Below are 5,990 nucleotides of genomic sequence, written 5' to 3' on the forward strand. Positions count from 1 at the left end.
ACATATATACATATATATACACATATATACATATATATGTATATTATATATATATATACATATATATGTGTGTATATATATATATATATATGTATATGTATGTGCATATATATATATATATTTATATACACATTATATGTAATATATATATTTATATATATATAACACATAAACGTATGTGTGTGTGTGTGTATTTGTATACACATCCCCATCATCAACCTACCCCCCACCTCACCATGAACTAACCTGCTGTCCCCCTCCGCAGTCCCCATCCTGTCGCTAGCAATCTAATAAGATATTAAAAAAAAGAAGGCAAAAACTAATAAAATACAAAAATCTGGGGGGAAAAAAAAGAGGGAAAAGAAGAAATAAAATGAAATAAAAAAGTACATAAAAAGGTAAAAAGAAAAAGTAGAGTAAGAAGGTTATAGAGGGAGTGAAGTGGGAGGTAGGGTTTCTGAGGGTGTGGGGGTGTGTGTGTGACGAATTGTATATTTAACAATGGAAGATGGTAGCAGTGGTTAGATAAGACAGACTGATGATGATGATGATGGTTGTAGTGGTTATGATGGTGGTGGTGGTGGTGGTGGTGGTTGTGCATGATGATAGAGATGATGACAGCAGTGGTGGTGATAATGATGATGATGATGATGATGATGATGATTAGGAGTAAGATGAGAGGGAGAAAGACGATGACGAAGAGAAGGCAGGCATTGCTGATGATGGTGACAGTGATGATGATGATGATGATGATGGCATGGTGATCATGGTGGTGCTGACAGTGATGATGACGACAACGATGATGATGATGACTGGTGGTGGTGGTGGTGGTATGGCAATGACGATAATAAGTACTTACATTGAAGAGACATTAGATCAGAGATGAAGATGCTCTCACATCAGCATTGTGGATGCTGCAGGATCATTGTTGCTGTTGTTGTTGTTGCTGTGGTCAATGTTATTGTGGTTATTCTATGATCCACCCACCCTTGTACACTGCACCTCCTACTCCTTCTCTTCCATCTCCCTTTCGTTTTCATCTTTTTCTTCCTTTTTCTTCTCCTTCCTCTACTTTCAGTTTTGTTTCTTTTTTTGTTTCATATCTTTTCTCTGTTTTTTTTTTCTGATCTTTGACTGCATCTGAATATTATGTACTTTTGCCATTTGCTTCCAGAATGCAATGTTATACACACGCACATGCACGTGTACACACACACACACACACATGTATATAGTGAAGACATGTATTAATATTTCACAGTTATTATAAAATATTTCTTTTGTGGAGTTGGAGCAACCATTTTAAACCATTAAAAAAAAATCCACACACACACACACACACATACACATACAAATCTATTATATAACCTATTCATATTTTGCTTATTTCTTGATAATACGAAATCTATTGTGTCAAAGTGTCTTGTCATGCTTCAGTAAGCACAACACTAACACACTTTCAATGCTTCTTAACAGAATTGTGGAACTGTGTCAGCGAAGAGCTTGAAGAAGTGTGACATAATAAACTGTTCTATAAAGAAATATAAGAAAATGGGTGCAAGCATGGCTGTGTGGTTAAGAAGTTTGCTTCCCAACCACATGGTTCTGGGTTCACTCCTGCTGCGTGGAATCTTGGGCAAGTGTCTTCTGCTATAGTCTTGGGCTGACCAAAAGCCTTGTATCATGGAAACTGAAAGAAGATCTGTGTGTGTGTGTAATTAAATGAGGCAGCTAGTTAGTAGAGTTTTACCAAAAAGGAAAACAATAAATGTCATCAGGTGTCTTGGGGAAGTTTTGAACCTGGGTTCTCATTCCTAAAGTATTCTTCGATGTTATTATTATTATTATTAATATTATTATTATTATTATTAATATTTTTATTATTCAGGTCACTGCCTGGAATTGAACTCGGAATCTTGGGGTTAGTAGCCCACACTCTTAACCACTACACCATATGCCCGAGGGCAATTATGGAGTGAATTTTAGGGCTTATAAATATCCGTCAAATGTAAATAATGTAAATAATGTATATAATTCCTCATCTCTTAAATATAGAACAAGACGAGATGTTGCTAATTCTTCATCAGTTATTATCCAAAAGATCCTTACAATTTCAAGCCTTTAATGATAATATTGTTCACTTTTGGTGATGCTTGCGGTGGGAAGCTGCTGGGAATAGTGAACAAACAGGGGGTGGGGTGGGGGCAGGGGTGAAAACAAACACAAAATATCAATATACAAACAAAATAAGGCCATGCAACAAGAGCATCAACAACAGCAATAATAATAAACAGAGAATTATCTCCTTCAGTTTCATACAAAGAGCACAATCCCCTTAAAGTTCATAATTGCTTAGAATTTCTATTGAGCACACATGGGTCCTGAGACAAGATGAATATATGGGTAACACAGAGGAAAATGTGCTGTAGGATTTGAAGTGAAAAAGGGAACAGATGGAAAATCAGAACGAAAGATGGAAAAACGAACAGTGAAAAAAGCAAACCATCTTGAAAGTAGAGGAGACGAGAGAAGTGCGACTGATTGACTCAATGGTCAAGAGAAAAAGGAAATGGAAGAGAGAGATGAGAATGGCCACGGGTCATGTAACAGTAGGAGGAGAAAGAAAAAGAGGTGGAGGGTAGAGAGACAAAAAGTAACGGAGAGGAAAGTGGGTGAAGAAAGAGAGAAGGAAAGAGAGAGAGGAGGTAGGAAGGCAATATATATATATATGTGTATGTATGTGTGTGTGTGTCTTTGTGTTTCTCCCCCACCACCACTTGGCAGCCAGTGTTGGTGTGTTTATGTCCCTCTATATTATTGGTTCAGCAAAAGAGAATAAGTACTAGGCTTTAAAAAAAATCAAGTACTGGGGGCAAGTTGTTTGACTAAAATTCTTCAAGGTGGTGCCCCAGCATGGCCACAGTCTAATGACTAAAACAAGTAAAAGATGAAAGATGCATATGGATATATATCCCTGTCATTGTATCACAGTCCCTGACCAGACTATTGGGTGTTGTTACACACTGCTGATTACAGTGCACTTGGTTGCATTGTTGCACCTTTTGAATTGTGCCATCCTGCTGGCCAACATTCTCCCTGAATGGAAGGCAAATCCATCACAGAGTAACCCATTTACTGCTGAGTGGAGTATAAGTACTAGGCTTACAAAGAATAAGTCCTGGGGTTGATTTGCTCAACTAAGGTGGTGCTCCAGCATAGCTGCAGTCAAATGACTGAAACAAGTAAAAGAATAAAAGAGTAAAAGTGTGTGTATATATATATATATATATATATATATCATCATCATCATCATCATTATCATCATCATCATTTAACGTCCACTTTTCAAGCTAGCATGGGTTGGACGATTTGACTGGGGACTGGCAAAGCGGATGGCTGCATCAGGCTTCAATCTGATTTGGCAGAATTTCTACAGCTGGATGCCCTTCCTGATGCCAACCACTCCGAGAGTGTAGTGGGTGCTTTTTATGTGCCACCAGCATGTGTTTGTCCTCCCACCATCGCTTGACAACCAATGCTGGTGTGTTTATGTCCCTGTAACTTAGCTGTTCAGCAAAAGAGACTGATAGAATAAATAGTAGACTTACCAAGAATAAGTCCTGGGGTTCATCTATTTGACTAAAAGTGGTGCTCCAGAATGGCCACAGTCAAATGACTGAAACAAATAAAAGAGTAAAAGAATAGTTGAAAAACCAAAGATTTTAAAATAGGCACAATTCATTTCGCAAAAGACTTTCCAAGAATGTCAGAACCATTGAAATCAACATTTAAAATAGAATTAAACCTTTTATTATCATATTTCTATTGAAATGCATTGCCTTTGTTCCAGTTAATATTGAAAAGAGTGAAGAATATAGTAAAATACCTGTGTCATTATTAAGCCTTTAGCATTCAGTTTACTCTATCAAAAGCAGTTTTGAATTCATCAGGCATTATCCTGTAGCTTCAAGATTTCAATGATTTGATTGCTAAGTTTTAGAATGAATGGCATTGTAGGATAGATGTAAGAGGCTGAATCTAGTCAGTTTGGATGTAAAACAGGCAGAGTATTTTTGGCTGGATATGGTCAGTTTAAATGTTAGAGGGTTAAGCTGACGTTTGGAACATCATTTAACATGAAATTTTGATGGAAGGTTTTAATTTAGATCACTTTAACCCTTTAGTTACCATATTTCTGTTGAAACACATTGCCTTTTTTTTTATATTCTTTTTTATTCTTTTATTAGTTTCGGTCATTTGACTGCGGCCATACTGGAGCACCACCTTTAGTCGAACAAATCGACCCCCATGACTTATTCTTTGCAAGCCTAGTACTTATTCTATCGGTCTCTTTTGCTGAACCACTAGGTTACGGGGACATAAACACACCAGCATTGGTTGTCAAGTGATGTTGGGGGGACAAACACAGACACACATACATATTTATATATATATATATCACGTAAAAAACACCTTTTTGAGCGTGGCCATTGCCAGTACTGTGTGACTGACACTCGTGCCGGTGGCACGTAAAAGCACCCACTACACTCTCAGAGTGGTTAGCGTTAGGAAGGGCATCCAGCTGTAGAATCTCTGCCAGATCAGATTGGAGCCTGGTGCAGCCTTCTGGATTACCAGTCCTCAGTTAAATCGTCCAACCCATGCTAGCATGGAAAGCGGACGTTAAACGATGATGGTGATATATATATGACGGGCTTCTTTCAGTTTCCATATACCAAATCCACTTACAAGGCTTTGGTCGGCCCGAGGCTACAGTAGAAAACAATAGCCCATGGTGCTACACAGTGGGACTGAACGCGGAACCATGTGGTTGGTAAGCAAGCTACTTACCACACAGCCACTCCTGTGCCTATAATTTTGTTAAGAATGAAGAAGTTAGTAAAATAACTTTCTCATTATTAAGCTGATGTTTGGAACATAAATTAACATGAAATTTTGATGGAAGGTTATAATTTAACTTAGAAAGTTTGTGTAATACAACTAGTGGTTATCTGAGATGGGTTGGCAGCAAAAGGGTAAAAAGCTAATTTGCACAAATGAGTTGTTACAGTAATTAGAGGTATAAATATTTTACATTTATAATGAAAATAGTTTTGTTTTGTGTAAAATGATTACTAAGAAAACTCAATAAAAGTGAAAGGAAAAAAGATCCGGCTTTGAGAAAACTTGCTAAATGCCAGGAGAAGTCTAGATTGGTGGGTTTATTGTGAACCAACAAAAGAGGGTTACTGGGGGCTTGTGGGATAATCACTCTGCAGACTTTGAGATTCTGGTGCAGCAAAGAAGGAGAGGCATAAATTCCATCCTTGAAATGAAACAGAATACTGGGGTGGAATTTTGGAGTCTGCTGCATAAGCCTGTATGGACACCGGATGATGAAGGGTGATGAAGGGTCACACACACACTAGCATTGAAAGTAATTTATGAGGGTTAGTCAAAAAGTAGTGCCATTTTGTTTAGGACAGGTATAATTACCAACACAGGAACATGTATCATACATCAAAATGAAGCTGGTCCTCTGTGGATCACATCCCTACTTCTCAACATAGTCACCGTTTCTCTCAATAGCAATGTTCCACCTTCGAATGAGAGCATGTATCCCTGCCCCGTAAAATTCTGTTGACTGTTCTTTGAGCCACTTCTTCACCACAGTTTTCCCTTCCTCGTCACTGGAATAATGTTTGCCTCTCAAACCCTCCTTCATGGGGCCGAAGAGATGATAGTCCAGTGACGAGGAAGGGAAAACTGTGGTGAAGAAGTGGCTCAAAGAACAGTCAACAGAATTTTACATGCTCTCATTCGAAGGTGGAACATTGCTATTGAGAGAAACGGTGACTATGTTGAGAAGTAGGGATGTGATCCACAGAGGACCAGCTTCATTTTGATGTATGATACATGTTCCTGTGTTGGTAATTATACCTGTTCTAAACAAAATGGCATTACTTTTTGACTCACCCTCGTAGCTAGCC

General features: G+C 38.1%; 1 long non-coding RNA gene across 1 annotated transcript in view; it reads right to left on the bottom strand.

Moving 5' to 3' along the window:
• Window positions 1-5,990, bottom strand: part of LOC128249750 (uncharacterized) — a 131,223-nt gene that overhangs the window by 15,245 nt on the left and 109,988 nt on the right. Inside the window, exon 3 of the long non-coding RNA XR_008265843.1 lies at window positions 3,609-3,676. This is a non-coding gene — a long non-coding RNA (uncharacterized LOC128249750). The remainder of the gene's footprint in view (window positions 1-3,608; window positions 3,677-5,990) is intronic.

This window comes from Octopus bimaculoides, chromosome 18 (genome assembly GCF_001194135.2).
Source record: "Octopus bimaculoides isolate UCB-OBI-ISO-001 chromosome 18, ASM119413v2, whole genome shotgun sequence".
Lineage (NCBI taxonomy): Eukaryota > Metazoa > Mollusca > Cephalopoda > Octopoda > Octopodidae > Octopus > Octopus bimaculoides.